The sequence below is a fragment of the Bidens hawaiensis genome, unplaced genomic scaffold (assembly GCF_021521415.1).
Source record: "Bidens hawaiensis isolate Kalapana, Puna unplaced genomic scaffold, B.hawaiensis_p1.1 tig00053241_1, whole genome shotgun sequence".
Taxonomy (NCBI): Eukaryota; Viridiplantae; Streptophyta; class Magnoliopsida; order Asterales; family Asteraceae; genus Bidens; species Bidens hawaiensis.
In genome coordinates, this window is record NW_027499593.1 from 28267 (window position 1) to 49204 (window position 20938).

Consider the following 20938-nt stretch of genomic DNA (forward strand, 5'->3'; position numbering starts at 1 on the left):
ATTTTGTTCACTATCTTCACTTGCTGAACATCCCGGGATATGTCATTCCCGAGGTACATTTGATGTGTATTTTGATCCTTATGACGTTATTATTGTTTTGTTAATCATAAACCCGAAAGTCCTCTTTATTTGTTTGGTATTTGGTAATGTTTTCATGTATTCAAGACGATTTTATTGATTTTAATATAATTATTAAATTTGTAAAGTTTGTTTTATTAACTTATACCCCACAAAGATAAGTTTTTATTTGTTAAAATCAATTTTGCCGTATAACCCACACAATGGGACGGATCATGTGGGACATGCGACGATCTAAGTTTTTATGGGTCGACACATAATTATCAAAGTTCTCGCATGTAAATCATATCATGCACGATTGTGTTGACATGACTTAGAACCAGATGTGATTTTGTACAATGGTAAAAATCTGATATGACAAAGGCATGATGGATATGCCGCTAGTACATTCTATATATGAGTGTCGTTGTCAGATTTTCGTTTGTAGTGTTTTTCGGGTCACTCAGAGATCTGTGTCATGATTTGTTTTAAATTATAATTACAAACATTTATTGAAAACATATTTTTCATTAAAACCCTGTTTATTCTTTAGTTTTTTGATTAATTTCGGGACCATTATTAAAAGTATGGAATATTGTGACATCCGTCAATTTCCGAACCAGAAAACCAAACCAGTTTAACTTTTTGGATGTTTATTTACTAATAATGTATTGTTATTCGGGATAACACCTAGACGGAGGGGTTGTCTCCATCCAAACTTATGTTTTCTATAATTTTAAGGATTGATTTTAAATACTTTGTAGCGGATACAATGTTTTTAATCATGAATTATTATTTGGATTATTATATGATTGTGATGCGATGTTTTATTTCTTTTTCTTTCTTTTCTTTTCTACCTTTTATTACATGTATGGTGTGTTGCATATGAAACCGAGAGTTCATGTCTAACATTTTATGCTGTGATTCTAGGAGATGTATGGAAGAAACGCTGGTCGTGGTCGCGGTAACATCAACATGACTGCAGCAGAACTCCAAGCCTTACTGAAAATTCTTATGTTTCGTGTTGATTCTCAGCTTTAAACCCGTGTTAATACCCGTGTATTATGGTCGTGAATGAACCAGCAAAATACCAGTGAAAAACCCTCACAAAACTTAATAATGAACATGTTAAATATGGTAAACTAAACCCTCTGAATATGTATTTAATCCAACTAACGGCTTATGAACAAAACAATACCATTTGTTAAAGTAACCAGAATACACATAAATTATTGATGGATTGAAGCTTCTAAAAATCACCTGATATATAGTCCCAAAATCATGGCCAAATTAATGGCCATTCGGTACTCGTTTAAGAACGAACTAGTTTGAAAATTATAGAAATAAGCAATCGTATTAACTTCTGGACTGTTAGCATAAGTTCCAGAAGTTAAAACACCTTAGTTTAGTCCTTAAATCCCTAATATTACCAGCCTCGGAAACTAATAACAAACGGTGTATTTTAAACCATTTAAACCGACACTTTTAAGACTCAAGACGTTCATGTTTAATGCTTTGCTTATTTTAAAAGACGAGATGTTGTTTTAGACAAGTTATGGTTTGTTATGAAATGTTTTATGAAAGTTTTTATATTCCGCGAATGTTTTTATTAACTCTGATGACTAGAACTATGTGAATGAATAAATCCAACGTCCAAATGTGGGGCACCGGTAACGGGGCCTTACATGTATTAAATACCTTAGGTGATGCCGGAATGACGGCGAACGACACTTGGCCGGAAAAACAAACTTTGATGAACAAGTGGGATTTTTGAGTGTGATAAAGAGGAGATTGGAGGGTGGTGCGAGTTTAGTTGATGTTTTGCGTCGTATTTATAATGCTAATTGGAGCTTATTACGTTAAATGGTTGTTAATTGAGTTTTAACATTATTCCGGCTGTTTTGCGACGGTTACGGGTTAATTAATCTTAACCAACGAGCTATAATAACATATTGACGGGTTAATAGGTGTCTTTGGTCAAGGTATAAGGTCATCAAACAATTTAATTTGATTAAAACACGTTAAAAATGGTGAAAAGGGGTTAACCGGAGCTGCCGGAGCTGTCGCCAGGCGATTACTGCCGGAAATACATGGTTAGGGACGGGATTGGGGCTCCTGCTGCATGTTTTTATTATTATTATTATCATTATTATTATTATATTATATTATATATTAATTTCATATTTACAATTATAAGCCCTCAACTTCTATTTTATTTTTAAAACATAATAAAACTATAATTACTATTTGAACCTTATATTTATAGATATCATATAAATGTAATAAAACTTTATGGATTATTTTCATAATATACCCGACTAGTTCGGGACTCGATTAAGTAACATGTTAAAACTTGAAATTTCGTTAATGGATTACACGAAATAGAATATGAGTTAATAATGACAATAAAACATCATAATTATTATTAGGAAAATTGGTTTTAAATACTCCCAATTATGCCTTATTGGCAAATAACATGCCCAACTTTGCACTTGGCGGGTGGCGGTTCCAACTAAAGGGGTATTTGTTTTTAACGGTCCGCGACTAACGGATGACTAACTCCGTTAGTCGGTTGCTGAGTTGGCACGCCTAGTTATCAAATATTGCATATGTGGCAGCTTACGTGGCACAATCCTTCATTATTTCTCTCTCTCTCTCTCTCTCTATATATATATATATATATATATAGGGGTGAGATCTAGAGAGAACTCCTTTTAAAGAGAGAACTAGAGAACTACTAAAAAATTATCTTTAAAAAAATATTTTGTGATTTTTTTTCTTTCCTCCTTATAATAAGATGATATTGATACTAAAAAAAAAACCTTGTCCGTGTAGTACTGTAGTGCATATGTGCACTAATGCCTATTTTATATATACAATAGTGTTTTTATTGCATATAATACAACACAATTGCATTATCCAATACACACTATTGAATATATGCAAATACAACACTAATAATTGTATGCAAAACACATTATCGCATATATGTAATACAACGCTAATGCACATATGCACTATATCGATTTTTTTTTTAATTTTTGTATATAATATAACATTATTGCAAATATACGATACAAACAACTATATATATGCTATTCAACACTATTTCAAATATCAAAATGCATACTATTGCACACATGCATTATAAAAAACGTCGGAGTATTGCATATATGCATTACTCGTTATTTTTTTTTATTTTTATATTTTTTTGTAGTGAAGAATAACAACATATAAGAAGGATGAAAGAAAAAAAATTTTAAAAATATTTTTTTTAATTAAATTAAAAATACTTCATTTTTAGTTCTCTAGTTCTCTTCATAAAATGGAGTTGTCTCATGATCCTCTCCCTATATATATATATATATACACACACGCCGACCACTAATTTGTTATCACCATGTCTTCACAACGCAGGCCACTAATCTGTCATCACCATGTTTTCACAATGAAATTCAGGTCAATTTTAGTTCTAGGTTTTCAATGGTGGGTTTTTTCATTAGAACTCTAGAAACGGACTCTAAGTCGAATCCAAAATTTGTCTTAGTTGATTACAGATTGCATTGAAACAACGAAAATTATCGAATGATATTTACGAATACATTGAAACGACGAAACGGGTCGGTTTAACGAATTCAATATAAAAATACATAAACGAATTTGATATATATATATATGTATATAAATATAAATAAAACAAAACCGGAAATTTAAAATGGGTCGGGTTTTCGGGTTTGAAAAGTAACGAATGTTACACTTAGGATCCTTACCCTATATATATATATATATAAGAGTTCTTAATTGATACTCATCCTATATATATATATATATATATAGGATGAGTATCAATTAAGAACTCTTAAATATTGTAAGAACTTAAAGAACCAATCTCAACCATTAAATCATTTAATCAAGGTCTGAAAGATAAAATGGCATTTTGATAATAATTTAGAAGTTTAAGGATAATATTTTATGTAAAAAGGGTAACTTAGTAAATATAAATATTGAAAACCGCTTTCCTATTAATATGCTTTGCAGTTACCGTATTTAATTTATATGTGTACTACTATACTTATCTTTTTAATATGGTGGAATTATTTTTTTCTTGCGACCACCTATGAGATAGTGAAAGAACTATGCTTCAATTTTACTAATTCAAGATGCCACATAGGACAACAACTTGCTGAATTCTAAGAAAATCCGTCAGTAACAATTAGCTTTCTTATATGTAAATAGTATATATTGTTTATTTCTTTAGTCTAGTTCACTAATAGACAACTGTGAATTCCATGGGGTTTTCTTCCCGAAGATTGTTGCAAATGAAATTCACAATAGGAATTAGTTATACATGTATGTTAAATTTGAAGATTCTTCCCGAAGATTCTTCCCGATGATGGCTATGACGATTTACATTTATGTTAAAGTTAAGTTTGAAAAATTGATATTAAATTAATGATTTTCATGTGTAAATAATACACAGTAAAATTTTTTCATACATGTAAAGAGATGATTAACATGTAGGTTTACATATAAATACACTATACTTTTCATAGATTGATGACTTGTATAAGGATTTACATATACGTAAATAGTACATTCACACATATGTACAAAATTTACACGTATGTAAACAAACATAGTTACACATACCTAATTAGTTTGATCCATCAGTTAAGGGGTATCTAAAGCTTTCTTTGATTTTTATCATACATGTAATCTTAAAAAAATAAAATACATGAAAGAGAGAAATGAGGAAAGAGAAATAATTAATTAGCTAATTAATAGAAAATAACATATTTCAAGATAACCATTATACCCTTTAATTTTATTTTAAAATTTAAAATTAGAAAAAAAGATGAGCGGTCCATATTAGTTCTTATGGTTCTCATCAAATATAGAGTTCTTAGTAGAAACCTTCCATACATGTATGCTTAAGTTTATGAGAGAAGTCAAGTTATTACGAGAAATGTGAGAAATGATTTTAACCAATCATGTCATATCTTTTTATTTTTTGATTTATTATATAGTGAGGGTAGATTAGTAAAATGTTGAAGTTTTATTTTTGTTAAGAAATAGTAAATACGTTAACTTTACAAATCACGCATTAAGTCTTTTAATTGTTTTTAAAAAGTTATCATTTCAAAATTCAATTTATAATATCCAAGAACTACATCTGCAGCGTCATACCCTCTAATTGTCATTTTTTTTCCTAAATAAATTATAAATTATTATTTTTTTGATATCACCTAAGATGATCCTACATCCTACACAAGGTTATAATACACCTACACACGGTACAAACGAACTCCACCATTCAAAATAATAACATAGACTATAAAAAGAAAACCAATTTTTTAATGCTACACGGTAAATCCAACATAAAAATCTTTAACAATAATATAACACTTAATAATTAAAAAACCTACACAAATGTCACATATGCTACAAAGTAGATCCTACGCATATAAACACAATCCTACACAGTAAACATTTTATTCTTGCACCCATAACAATAAACATAAACATACATCACATTCCTACACAACATAGTTTGGTACAAAAAACATAGTAAATACACAAATGGCACATATGATAATAAAAATGGCACCGACACTACATGGTTGCACTTATATAAGTATCCCTACACATATAATATAAATCCTACACTGGCATAAGAACATGACATAAAATATTTGTATATATTTACCAACATAAAAACCACATAACTACATACACTATTATAAAAAAAACATATATATAAACAAAATACATATTCCACGTAAACATATTTTTTATTAAGACTATAACACATACAAACTTTAATTTGTCAGAAACATATTAAAGAGTTTCTTTTTTTTTAGTTTTTGATCTTGATAGAGAATTTAAGCAAAAACTATATATAGGAATTTTAATGTTTGACCGAAAACAATTGAATGCAGTATACTAAAATGGACGAAAATAACCTTCTGTTATTAAAAAACATTCAATAAAAACCTAATTAATTACAAGAATGCCATTTTATATATAGACCATAGATTAAATAAATCAAGGGCCAAGATTAATTTCTCTCACTTTTCATAATAACTTAACTTTTAACTGAACCATCCCCTATATATGGTGAAGATTCTAAGAGAACCCTTTCTAAATTAAGAACTCTGAGAACCATTTTGAACAAAAAAAAACATTTAAAAAAAATTATAAAACAAAAAAAAAAAACAAAAATTTTTAAAAAGTAAAAAAAAAACCAAAAATGTTTATTTTTTACCCTGGTTTCATAAAAAAACCCTTAATTGTACACATATGTATATTTTTATTTAATCTCGATTTACATAATATACACATATGTACATTATCGTTTATCTTAATTGTACATACGTGTATAAAGAATAACTTGTATAAAATTATAAAATATGTATTATACATATATGTATAAATTTGCTAAACCGATATTTTTTTTTATTTTTTTTATTTATTTTATGAAACCGGGATAAAAAATAAAAAAATTTGTTTTTTTTTTTTACTTTTTTGTTTTCTCTTTTTTTGTTTTATAATTTTTTTTATTTTTTTAAAAAGAGTTTTTTTTGTGATCCAAAATGGTTCTCAAAATTCTCAATTTCAAAATAGTTCTCACATGATCATAATATATATATATATATATATATATATATATATATATATATATATATATATATATATATATAAGGTGGGGTTATAATAAGAAGTGAAGTGTGTTTAAGAAGTGTAAGAAGTACTCTGGTGTAAGGCCCTGTTACTGGTGCCCTACATCGGACGTTGGATTTACTTATAAACACAATTCTAAATATCAGAGTTAAATAAACTTTACGCGGAATATAAAACCTTCATAAACATTACGTAATAATTCATAACTGGTCTTAAAACATTCTTGTCTTTTAAAATTAGAACATTAAATATAAAACATCATAAGTCTTCCTATGGCATACTCTTATTCTTCTGTCATGTGTCCCCGCTCAAGCCAGCTGTCTCATCCTACTCACCTGCGTGCATACTAAAAGTCAGCTACGCTGAGTGAGTTCTAGTTACACACATCATACAATACATACACTTACCTTCAATCATGCATCCGAAGATACAAAATAATTACTTTACTAATTTACTTTCATTACATAATTTCATACATACGTTCATACTTTATTACTTCCATACTATATAATTTATGCCCATTCTATCTCATATATTATTAGGGTCTGATCCCTCTTTCCTTGTCTATCTCAGATATTATTAGGGTCTGATCAATTTCTTGTCTATCTCAGATATTCTTAGGGTCTGATCCCTCTTTTCTCCTCTATCTCAAATATTATTCGGGTATGATCCCTTTCTTCTCTATTTTAGATATTATTAGGGTCTGATCCTTTACTTCTTCATCTTCGTACATACTGTCTATACATACCCGTAACATACATATACTTTCTTTAATCATTTATACATACTCATATGTTATACATATATCTATCTTACATATTCATCTTTCATATACATACCTTCCTTGTCAGCACGTGCAATATCTGAAGATCGTTCACGTACCAACAAGCTTTCATTTACATCCAAGATACACATAATTATCATATAAATCATACATAGCATACACTTACCATTTAAGGTAAGTGTATTAACTATCACATCGAGTATGCACACAGCCCCGAAAACGTAACAAGGAAATGAGGCTAGAAACTCACCTGGATCCTGTTTCTTTCTCCGTTAATCGTTAGTCCCTTCTTTAATTGAGCTCTGCTAACTGTATATAAGTTACACGTATCAATACTTGTCCTATTTGAATTTCTAGTCTAATGATCTCGTTTTAGATTACATTATACTTGAGAATGTTTTATTCATTAAACCCTAAGGTATTTGAATACAAGGTACCCAATTTCTTTATCAATCTTTTTTCCTTATGTTCTTTTAATACGTAACAGTGTGGGTACATGTATATATATATATGTACATATGTATTCCATCATGTACATGTAAGCGATTATATATACATGTATAGTGCATTCGATCCTAAGTAATGTAATCGGGTTTACTTTGTAATCGAATTAAGATTGTGATCAGGTGGTCATATGCAATTGTTTAAGGTATTCGAGTTCTAGATTGTAATCGATTAATTACATTGTAAGCGAGTAACCAATGTAATCGAGTCTTAGTGTAAGCGAATCCTTATTGTAAGCGAGTATCCAATGTAATCGAGTCTTAGTGTAAGCGAGTCTTGCATGTATAGTCTGATGTGACCGAGTCTGGTAGTGTAATCGAGTGTATGCAATGTAAGCGAACCATCAAGTGATCGACTAAGCATTGTAAATCTTGAAATGATGTAACCGACTATAATATTGTAATAGATAGGTATAATGTATACGAGTTATGTATTGTAAGCGAGCATGGCATATGTATTCGAGTCTAGGGCTTGTATGCGAGTAACATTGTGATCGAACCATGGGTATTATAAGCGAATGTATCTTGTAATCGAATTTGGTCAGTGTAAGCGAAAATATATCATGTAATCGAATACCAGGATTGCAAGTGAATGAGCATTGTATGCGACTCACATTGTAATCGATAGAATCATGTAAGCGAGTTGTCAAAATTAATCGATTTGTCTAAAGTAAGCGAGTTTCGGATTGTAAGCGATTGCTTAATTGTAAGCGAATATAAAGTTGTAAGCTAATGAGCTGAACCATGTAATCGAATGGGCTGCTGTCTTTGGTTCATTTTATTATCCTTAACGCACGTCTCGTGACCTTAATTCACTTATTATGGCCCTGTATTAGCTACAAACGTTCCCTTGACCGTTGTCGGTCCAAACTTGACCCGAATGTTCATAAAGATTGGATCTTTATGGCTAGGGATGTTCAAAACTAGTTCTAGGGTTTATTTTTATGAACCGCACATAACCGCAAGTTCATTAAGCCCGTTTTAAACATCAAGTTTTCTACTTAACGGTTCGTTTATATCCGATCTACTCTAGGGTTTAGTTTCATAACAAACCATTGATAAAAACCTAAAATTTAAAAATTGAGAACATACCTTTACTCGTATTAAAGCTACGGTTTTGTTTGGTTATGAACTACAATCTTGTATCTTGCTTAAATATCCAAGATCTATCAATATTTATCTTGGTTTTGGTCTCGGATCTCTTTTTCTCTCTTGCGGTCGTAAGTGGTGGTGTGTGTGTGTGTTTTAGAGTGTGTAAAGAATAAGATGGAGAGAAATGAGAGATTTAGGGTTTTAGGGAGGTTTAAGGGAATATTTATACTCTCTTAATCCCATGGACCTAAGGCCCATCCCATCCCTTATTCCATCTTTTCCAACCCAAGTCCATATTCCTTATTTATATTTAATCTAATTAAATATTAACACACAATAACTAAACATAACTTTCCTTTATTTTATTATTATAAATTTAGGATGTTACATCTGGTGCATTAGGTATGTTGATCTGACGGTGGATATGGAAAGTGTGTTTATCGTGTGGTGTGTTTTATTTTAGTTGCGGTGTGTTTATTGTGCGGTGTGTTTTATTAGATCTAATGGTAAAAACACAATTTCTACACTTGTTAGGAAAAATCTACTTCTTATTATAACCTTGCTCTTTCTCTCCGTCCCTCTCTCTCTCTCTCTATATATATATATATATATTGGAGGGATATTTTGAGAACCTTGATGAGTTGTAAGAACTTTAAAAACTCAATATGGACCACACATTTAATTAAATGAGTATGAAATATGTGGCTGAGAAAAAAACAATCAGGAGAGAGAATAAGTATTTTTGATGATTACACAAGTTTAAATTTTAGTTACACGTATGTAATAAGTCGATTAGGTGTGTAAAAAATACTGTAATTATTTTTACATTAATTACACTTACGTATTACACATGTGTAAAAAAAATTCAAAAAAAATTGTTACGTTGAGTTCTTTCGAGTTCTTAAAACTTAAAGCGATTCTCAAAAGAAATCAATCCTATATATTGTAACATCCTGCTTTTGTCAACAATTAATAAAATAAATTTCATATTTTATATTGTGTCGTTTATCAGTTTAGATAATAACTGTACACGGTTGGGCTTGGACTTTAGAAGATGGAATAAAAGATGGAATGAGCCTTAGGTCCATGGGCTTAAGAGAGTATAAATACCCCTTAAACCCTAATCCTTTCCATTTTATCCATCTCTACACCATAGCCTACAACTTGGAAAACACACACAAACACTACCGTTTAACCCGAACCAAGATCCGAAGGCGAAAACCCGAGCTTGTTGGTGCTAGATCGTCGTGAAGAACCAAAACAACATCAAAGACCAGCTCGTGTTCCTAGTTCGACTCGCTTAAGGTACGTTTATAACTAGAAATCGTTCCTTTAGATCCGGATTCATTTAGGTAGCCTTAGATCTGTATGCATATGATAAAAAACGAGCCTAACAAAGCAAACCTCACTGAAATCCATTACAGTTTGATAGGTTAATTGTTAGTATGAAAAACCCGTATGTATATACCTAAATCGCACCATGTAAACTCAGATATTTGGATGATTGGACCCTTGGGGTTTGTAGGCGCTGCTTAGACGATTCCAATGATACCTAATTCATGATATTTCGTTAAGAAATGAACGTTTAATCGTAGATCAGATATAGTTTGACTGTTCTTGTTCTTATCGATTTTGACTTTGACCCTAGAGTCAATGATCTGGATAAGAACTGTTGATAGTTCGTTATGGTGGATCAATTTGTTACGCGTGCATAACGAATGGGAATCATTCGTGTGAATTGATAACGAATCAGCCCTTAATTCGTTAATCACCCATTCGTTAAATAAGATAACGAATATGGTGATTCGTTATAGGCTCATTCGTTAAATAAGATAACGAATCTGGTGATTCTTTATAGGCTCATTCGCTATGCTGAGATAACGAATCAAGTCTTGAGATGACGAATCAGATGGTAATAAGGGATGATTCTGGATAATGAACCAAGGAAGATTATATAACGAATTAGACAGTGTTGTGATAAAGAATTAGGCTTAATTCGTTATAGCAAACAAGTGGGCGAATTAAATAATAATTTAAAATCATAGTGGAAAATGTGATAAGACAGTTATTGGAAATAAAATCGTAGTGGCTGTGTGCATACTCGATGTGATAGTTAATACACTTACCTTAAATGGTAAGTGTATGCCATGTATTATTTATATGTTATGCATGTATATCTTAAATGTAAATTGAAAGCTTGTCGGTACGTGAACGATCTTCGGATATTTCACGTGCTAACAAGGAATGTATGTTTATAAGAGATGAATGTGTATGATAGATATATGTACAACATACAAATACGTATGAATGATTAAAGAAAGTATGTATGTTATGGGCATGTATAGACAGTATGTACGAAGATGAAGAAAGAGGGATCAAACCCTAATAATATCTGAGATAGATAAGAAAGGGATCAGACCCTAATAATATCTGAGATAGAGAAGTAAAAAGGGATCAGACCCTAATAATATCTGAGATAAACAAGAAAGGGATCAGACCCTAATAATATCTGAGATAGACAAAGGAAAGAGGGATCAGACCCTAATAATATCTGAGATTGAAAAGGAAGGGATCAGACCCTAATATTATCCGAGATAGAAAAGGATAGTAATTTATATAATATGAAAGTAATAAAGTATGAACGTATGTAATGAAAGTAAATTAGTAAAGTGACGATTATTTGTCTTCGGATGCATAATTGAAGGAAAGTGTATGCATGGTATAATGTGTGATTATCTAGAACTCACTCAGCGTAGTTGACTTTTAGTATGCACGCAGGTTAACAAATTGAGACAACTGGTTTGAGATGGACACATGGCAGGATTGAAGAGGCTGGCATCTGAAGATTGTCATGATGTTTTGAATGATATAATTTATGTTATGTTTTAAAAGAAAAATTATGGATAATTGTAATGAATGGTTGATGTTTTATATTATTCCGCGAAAGTTTTAATTAACTCTGATTTGTAGAACCATGTTCATTAGTAAATCCAACACCAAAGTAGGGCTACCGGTAACGGGGCCTTACAAGTTGGTATCAGAGCAAAGTTCGAGAGATTTAAGCATCCTACATGCTTAGATTCGAACAGAGAATGGGATTTAAGTAAGAAAAGAAAGAAGATGCCAGTTCAAGATAGCCATGTGTCACTCAAGCAAGCTTAGCAAAGGTAAAGTGTATGGTTAAATATGTATGTTAACGTTAGCTTAATTGCTAAATAAAGGATACGTGAATGTTAGGGATAGGATTAATTGATTGCCTGATTGATTAACTGCTTAAGGTAGAACCAACACAAATATACTCATAAGGGGAAGTGTATAGGACACAGAAAGTAACGTGATAAGCTAATCACAACTGGCCACTGTTATTACCTGTTAGCCTTACTATCCTTGTACTAAATAGTTCCTTGAGTGATGACGTTTGTGTTTTCCTTTCCAGAATACGATGGCTGGATCTAGGGCAGTTGTTTGAGCAGGATGCCGCACCGTACGTCATGGCAGGCCTCGTCGCGTCCAACGACCTTCGGTAGAAACAGCTTCCAACACCGAAGAAGAAGGAAGTGCAGCTGGAGGAAACCTTAACAACAATGAAGGGGTTCAGCTAGATCCCTTAATCCAAGCAGCTATTGTCCAAGCAGTAGCCACGACTGTGAAAAACATGAATCCGGAGGGGTCTGCTGGAGGCCGTGAAAGAACAGCTGAAGGAGCGGGAGGAGGAGGTAGGAAAGATGATGAAGAAGAAAGAGAGGCCTCGAGTGAGGTTAAGTCTGTGAAGGCCGATGGTAGGAAAAGGGGCTGAGGTGAGTGCAACTATAAGTCCTTCAAGGGCTGTGACCCGCCAAAACTGACTGGTTTGGGAGACGCAATCGCTACTCTTCAACGGATAACTGCCATGGATAAAATTATCCGAATCAGCGAGTGCCGTCCCGACCAAGCTGTCGGTTATGCCACCCAATCATTCGAGGATGAAGCTATGTATTGGTGGGAGAGTGTGGAGCAGTGGAAGACCCGGGATGAGATTAAGGCTCTGAAGTGGGAGGATCTGAAAGTGTTAGTGATGAAGAAGTTCTGTGCTGATGCCGAGGTTGAGAGAGCGGAGATGAAATTTCTGAACCTGAAAGCCGGAACGATGACACATCGTGATTATACCACCGAGTTCAACCGAATGTCTAGGTTGGTACCCTATATGGTCAAAAATGAGGCTAAAAGGATCAAGTGCTATGTTAGAGGATTGCCACAGAGAGTCTGCACGCTGGTCAGGACGAGTAAACCTGCTACCTTTGACTCTGCTGTCGAGCTCGCAGAGATGGTTTATGCAGACCGGGCTGCGGATGATGTTGTGGTGGAAGAAGAGAAGAAAGATAAGAAGTGAGTCAATCCTGTCAAACGAGCCGGTACTCAGTTGTGGAACTCCAAGGATAAGAAGCAGAAGGTGTGGGAGAAGAGATCGTGCAAGACGTGTGGTAAAATGCACGGTGGTGAGTGCAAGTGGGGTAAAGGGTCTGACGTTTGTCATAAGTGTGGTAAGGCTCAAGGAGGGGAATGCAGGCTGGGATCTAATGCCTGTTATAAGTGTGGAAAGGTGGGGCATTATGCTCCCGATTGTACTGCAAAACCCGCATGTTACAAATGCGGTATGCCGGGCCATTTTGCTAAGGAGTGTGCTGATGGTGGAGCTGGAGGTAGTGGAAAGAATGATGCTGATCAGACTAGGCCGAGGACTAGAGCTTACATGTTAACCCAGGAACAAGCCAAGCAGATTCCATATGTCGTCACACGTACGTTTCTAGTAAACGGTATTTCCGCTTTAGTATTGTTTGATTCGGGCGCCAACAAAAGTTTTGTAGCTACGCCATTTAGTAAATTAGCTAAAATTAAATGTTGCCGAGTGTCTAAAACCTTTATAGTAGAAACCGCTAGTGACGCCTCGGTTAAAATAATGAGAATGGTTAAGAACTGTAAGATAGAGTTAGAGGGACATGAATTCCCTGTTACTTTGTATGTTATAACCTTAGGAGGGTTCGATGTAGTTTTGGGAATGGATTGGTTGTCTGAGTATGAAGCTCAGATAGTGTGTAAGAGTAGGATAATAAGGTTAAAGTCCTTGGATGGTAGTGCGGTGACGCTTTATGGTGATAAGGAAAATTCTGGGCTTAATGTCATTTCGATGATAAAAGCCGAGGGTTTGTTAAGGCGAGGGTGTGGTGCCTACCTGGCGTATGTTGTCAACCCTACGGCCGAGACAAAAGAAATGAAAGATGTTCCTATTGTGCGCGACTACCCAGAATTATTCCCAGAGGATCTTCCGGGGTTGCCACCGGAGCGAGAGATAGAATTTCAGATAGATTTAGTACCAGGAGCCCAACCCGTCGCGAAAGCGCCTTACCGTCTAGCACCGTCCGAGATGAAAGAATTGATGTCCCAACTGCAAGAACTCCTCGACAAGGGTTTTATAAGACCGAGTGTTTCCCCGTGGGGTGCACCGGTGTTGTTCGTGAAGAAGAAGGATGGGAGTATGAGAATGTGCGTAGACTATCGCGAGTTGAATAAGCTTACGGTAAAGAATATATATCCTTTGCCAAGGATTGATGATCTGTTCGACCAACTGCAAGGTTCAAGTTGGTTCTCACAAATAGATCTTAGATCAGGCTATCATCAATTGAAGGTGAAGGAGGCAGACATCCCTAAGATAGCGTTCCGAACGCGGTATGGACACTAAGAGTTCCTCGTGATGTCATTCTGTTTGACGAATGCCCCGCAACATTTATGGACATGATGAATAGGGTGTGTCGGCCAATGTTGGATAAGTCAGTAATCGTCTTTATCGACGATATATTGATCTATTCCAAGAGCGAGTCCGATCATGCTGAGCATTTGAGAGAAGTATTGGAGACTCTGAAGGAAGAGAAGTTATATGCTAAGTTTTCGAAATGCGCGTTCTGGTTGCGAGAAGTGCAATTTCTTGGTCACGTGATTAATCCTAAAGGGATTACCGTGGACCCAACTAAGATTGAGGCAATAACGAATTGGAAGACTCCACAGAATCCGACTGATATACGAAGCTTCCTAGGGTTAGCTGGCTACTATAGGAGATTCATAGAAGGTTTCTCCAAGATAGCCGCACCGTTAACCGGAATGACCCGAAAGTCGGTAGTATTCAGTTGGGGTAAGTATCAAGAAGAAGCTTTTGAAGAATTAAAGAAAAGGCTCACTCAAGCACCAATCCTTGCTTTGCCCGATGGTGACGAGGATTTAGTTGTTTGTGCTGATGCCTCGCATCAAGGGATAGGTTGCGTGTTGATGCAACGAGGAAAGGTGATAGCTTACGTGTCTAGACAGTTGAAAGTCCATGAGAGTACTTATCCGACGCATGATTTAGAGCTGGCAGCAGTAGTGCATGCCTTAAAGATATGGAGGCATTACCTGTATGGTACTAAGTGTACTATTTATACGGATCATAAAAGTTTAAAGTATTTCTTCGAACAGAAAGAGCTGAACATGAGACAGAGGAGGTGGTTGGAGTTGATTAAGGATTACGACTGCGACATTAAGTACTATCCTGGTAAAGCTAATGTGGTCGCCGACGCGCTAAGTCGTAAGAACGAGGAAGTCATTGCAATAGTGAAGTCATACCAGCTGATTATGAATTCAAGTCTGTTTGATGAAATCATCAAAGTACAGTCTGAAGTGTTGGTAGATGAAGGGCTAGTGAAGAAAGAAAGGATTTTCGGTCATAAAGACGAGTTGATGGAAAACACTCATGGTATTAAGACTAGATTTGACCGTATGTGAATACCACACCATGGGGATCTCAAAGGTCGAATCTTAGATGAAGCTCATAAGTCAAGGTATTCGATTCATCCAGGAGCTACGAAGATGTACCAAGATTTGAAAAGAGATTACTGGTGGCCAGGCATGAAGAATGATGTAGTAGATTATGTCAGTAAGTGCCTAACTTGCTTGCAAGTCAAGGCAGAGCACCAGAAACCTTATGGAAAGATGCAGCCTCTGAGATACCCTTATGAAAATGGGAACACATCACCATGGATTTCATAACTAAGCTACCTCGTACAGCTAAGCATCATGATACCATCTGGGTGATAGTTGACCGTTTGACCAAAAGTGCTCACTTTCTGCCCATACGAGAGGCCATCTCGTCAGAAACGTTAGCAAGTTTGTTCATCAAAGAGGTTGTATCTAAGCATGGAGTACCGCTATCGATCGTTTCTGATAGAGATACTCGATTCACTTCGAGGTTCTGGAAGAAATTCCATGAAGCCATGGGAACGAGGTTGAACATCAGTACGACGTATCATCCTCAAACAGATGGACAGTCTGAAAGGACGATCCAGACCCTTGAGGATATGCTACATGCTTGTGTTTTAGACTTTGGTGGAAGTTGGGATGATCACCTGCATCTAGCAGAGTTCTCTTATAACAACAGCTACCATTCAAGTATTGGTATGCCACCGTTTGAGATGCTTTACGGTAGACGATGTAGAACCCCGGTATGTTGGGGAGAGATTGGTCAGGAGATGGGTAGTTTAGAAGTGGTTCAAGAAACATCTTCAAAGTTCGATCAGATTAAGGCAAGAATGAAAGCTGCTCAAGACAGACAAAAGTCTTATGCTGATAAGCGGCGACGACCGATTGAGTTCAACGTTGGTGACAATGTGATGCTTAAGATCTCGCCTTGGAAAGGAATTATCCGTTTTAGAAAGAGGGGGAAGTTGAGTCCGAGGTACATTGGACCGTTTAAGATTATAGATCGTGTAGGTGAAGTGGCTTATAAGCTGGATTTGCCAGAAGCGCTAGAAGGAATTCATTCAAGCTTCCAAGTTTCTCACCTAAGGAAATGCCTAGCTGATGACACGTCTCACGTGCCACTAATGGACATTGAGGTTGATGAACAATTGAATTACATCGAGCAACCGATTGAGATAGTTGACCGAAAGGAAAAGCAACTCCGTCACAAGGTTATACCTTTAGTGAAAGTGATATGGATGCATCACAAGGGTTCAGATGCTACTTGGGAAGCTGAGGATGAGATGCACAAGTTTTACCCGAATTTGTTTATATAATAGTTAGGTTTCGGGGACGAAACCTCTTTAAGGAGGGAAGACTTGTAACATCCTGCTTTTGTCAAGAATTAGTAAAATAAATTTCATATTTTATATTGTGTCGTTTATCAGTTTAGATAATAACTGTATTCGGTTGGGCTTGGACTTTAGAAGATGGAATAAAATATGGAATGGGCCTTAGGTCCATGGGCTTAAGGGAGTATAAATACCCCTTAAAACCTAATCCTTTCCATTTTATCCATCTCTACACCATAGCCTACACCTTGGAAAACACACACAAACACTATCGTTTAACCCGAACCAAGATCCGAAGGCGAAACCCGAGCTTGTTGGTGCTAGATCTTCGTGAAGAACCAAAACAACATTAAAGACCAGCTAGTGTTCCTAGTTCGACTCGCTTAAGGTACGTTTATAACTAGAAATCGTTCCTTTAGATCCGGATTCATTTAGGTAGCCTTAGATCTGTATGCATATGATAAGAAACGAGCCTAACAAAGCAAACCTCACTGAAATCCATTACAGTTTGATAGGTTAATTGTTAGTATGAAAAACCCGTATGTATATACCTAAATTGCACCATGTAAACTCAGATATTTGGATGATTGGACCCTTGGGGTTTGTAGGCGCTGCTTATACGATTCTAGTGATACCTAAATCATGATATTTCGTTAAGAAATGAACGTTTAATCGCAGATCAGATATAGTTTGACTGTTCTTGTTCTTATCGATTTTGACTTTGACCCTAGAGTCAAAGATCTGGATAAGAACTGTTGATAGTTCGTTATGGTGGATCAATTCGTTACGCGTGCATAACGAATGGGACTCACTCATGTGAATTGATAACGAATCAGCCCGTAATTCGTTAATCACCCATTCGTTAAATAAGATAACGAATCTGGTGATTCGTTATAGGCTCATTCGTTAAATAAGATAACAAATCAGGTGATTCGTAATAGGGTCATTCGCTATGCTGAGATAACGAATCAAGTCTTGAGATGACGAATCAGATGGTAATAAGGGACGAATCTAGATAACGAACCAAGGAAGATTATATAACGAATTAGACAGTGTTGTGATAACGAATTAGGCTTAGTTCGTTATAGCAAACAAGTGGGCGAATTAAATAATAATTTAAAATCATAGTGGAAAATGAAATAAGACAGTTAATGGAAATAAAATTTTTCCAAACTAACCGGGCTGCTCGACCCCAGCCAGGGGCTCTGCCCCTTGGACCCTGCTGTGGGTACATGTATATATGTATTCCATCATGTACATGTAAGCAATTATATATACATGTATAGTGCATTCAATCCTAAGTAATGTAATCGGGTTTACTTTGTAATCGAATTAAGATTGTGATCAGGTGGTCAATGTATGCGATTGTTTAAGGTATTCGAGTTCTAGATTGTAATAGATTGTTTACATTGTAAGCGAGTACCCAATGTAATCGAGTCTTAGTGTAAGCGAATCCTTATTGTAAGCGAGTATCCAATGTAATCGAGTCTTAGTGTAAGCGAGTCTAGCATGTATAGTCTGATGTGACCGAGTCTGGTAGTGTAATTGAGTGTATGCAATGTAAGCGAACCATCAAGTGATCGACTAAGCATTATAAATCTTGAAATGATGTAACCGACTATAATATTGTAATAGATAGGTATAATGTATGCGAGTTATGTATTGTAAGCGAGCATGGCATATGTATTCGAGTCTAGGGCTTGTATGCGAGTAACATTGTGATCGAACCATGGGTATTATAAGCGAATGTATCCTGTAATCGAATTTGGTCAGTGTAAGCGAAAATATATCATGTAATCGAATACCAGGATTGCAAGTGAATGAGCATTGTATGCGACCCACATTGTAATCGATAGAATCAAGTAAGCGAGTTGTCAAAATTAATCGATTTGTCTAAAGTAAGCGAGTTTCGGATTGTAAGCGATTGCTTAATTGTAAGCGAATATAAAGTTGTAAGCTAATGAGCTGAACCATGTAATCGAATGGGCTGCTGCCTTTGGTTCGTTTTATTATCCTTAACGCACGTCTTGTGACCTTAATTCACTTATTATGGCCCTGTATTAGCTACAAAGTTCCCTTGACCGTTGTCGGTCCAAACTTGACCCGAATGTCCATAAAGCTTGGATCTTTATAGCTAGGGATGTTCAAAACTAGTTCTAGGGTTTCTTTGTATGAACCGCACATAACCGCAAGTTCATTAGGCCCGTTTTAAACATCAAGTTTGCTACTTTATGGTTCGTTTATATCCGATCTACTCTAGGGTTTAGTTTCATAACAAACCATTGATAAAAACCTAAAATTTATAGATCGAGAACATACCTTTACTCGTTTTAAAGCTACGGTTTTTCTTGGTTATGAACTACAATCTTGCATCTTGCTTAAATATCCAAGATGTATCAATATTTATCTTGGTTTTGGTCTCGGATCTCTTTTTCTCTCTTGCGGTCGTAAGTGGTGGTGGTGTGTGTGTGTTTTAGAGTGTGTAAAGAATAAGATGGAGAGAAATGAGGGATTTAGGGTTTTAGGGAGGTTTAAGGGAGTATTTATACTCTCTTAAGCCCATGGACCTAAGGCCCATCCCATCCCTTATTCCATCTTTTCCTACCCAAGTCCATATTCCTTATTTATATTTAATCTAATTAAATATTAACACACAATAACTAAACATAACTTTCCTTTATTTTATTATTATAAATTTAGGATGTTACATCTGGTGGATTAGGTATGTTGATCTGACGGTGGATATGGAAAATGTGTTTATCGTGTGGTTTGTTTTATTTTAGTTGCGGTGTGCTTATTGTGCGGTGTGTTTTATTAGATCTAATGGTAAAAACACAATTTCTACACTTGTTAGGAAAAATCTACTTCTTATTATAACCTTGCTCTTTCTCTCCCTATATATATATATATATATATATATATATATATATATATATATATATATATGGGAGAGATATTTTGAGAACCTTGATGAGTTGTAAGAACTTTAAAAACTCAATATGGACCACACATTTAATTAAATGAGTATGAAATATGTGGCTGAGAAAAAAATAATCAGGAGAGAAAATAAGTATTTTTGATGATTACACAAGTTTAAATTTTAGTTATACGTATGTAATAAGTCGATTAGGTGTGTAAAAAAATACTGTAATTTTTTGTACATTAATTACACTTACGTATTACACATGTGTAAAAAAAATTCAAAAAAATTGTTACGTTGAGTTCTTTCGAGTTATTAAAACTCAAAGCCATTCTCAAAAGAAATCAATCCTATATATTGTAACATCTTGCTTTTGTCAAGAATTAATAAATAAATTTTATATTTTATATTGTGTCGTTTATCAGTTTAGATAATAAGTGTACACGGTTGGGCTTGGACTTTAGAAGATGGAATGGGCCTTAGGTCCATGGGCTTAAGGGAGTATAAATACCCCTTAAACCCTAATCCTTTCCATTTTATCCATCTCTACACCATAGCCTACACCATGGAAAACACACACAAACACTATCATTTAACCCGAACCAAGATCCGAAGGCGAAAACCCGAGCTTGTTGGTGCTAGATCGTCGTGAAGAACCAAAACGACATTAAAGACCAGCTCGTGTTCCTAGTTCGACTCGCTTAAGGTACGTTTATAACTAGAAATCCTTCCTTTAGATCCGGATTCATTTAGGTAGCCTTAGATCTGTATGCATATGATAAAAAAACGAGCCTAACAAAGCAAACCT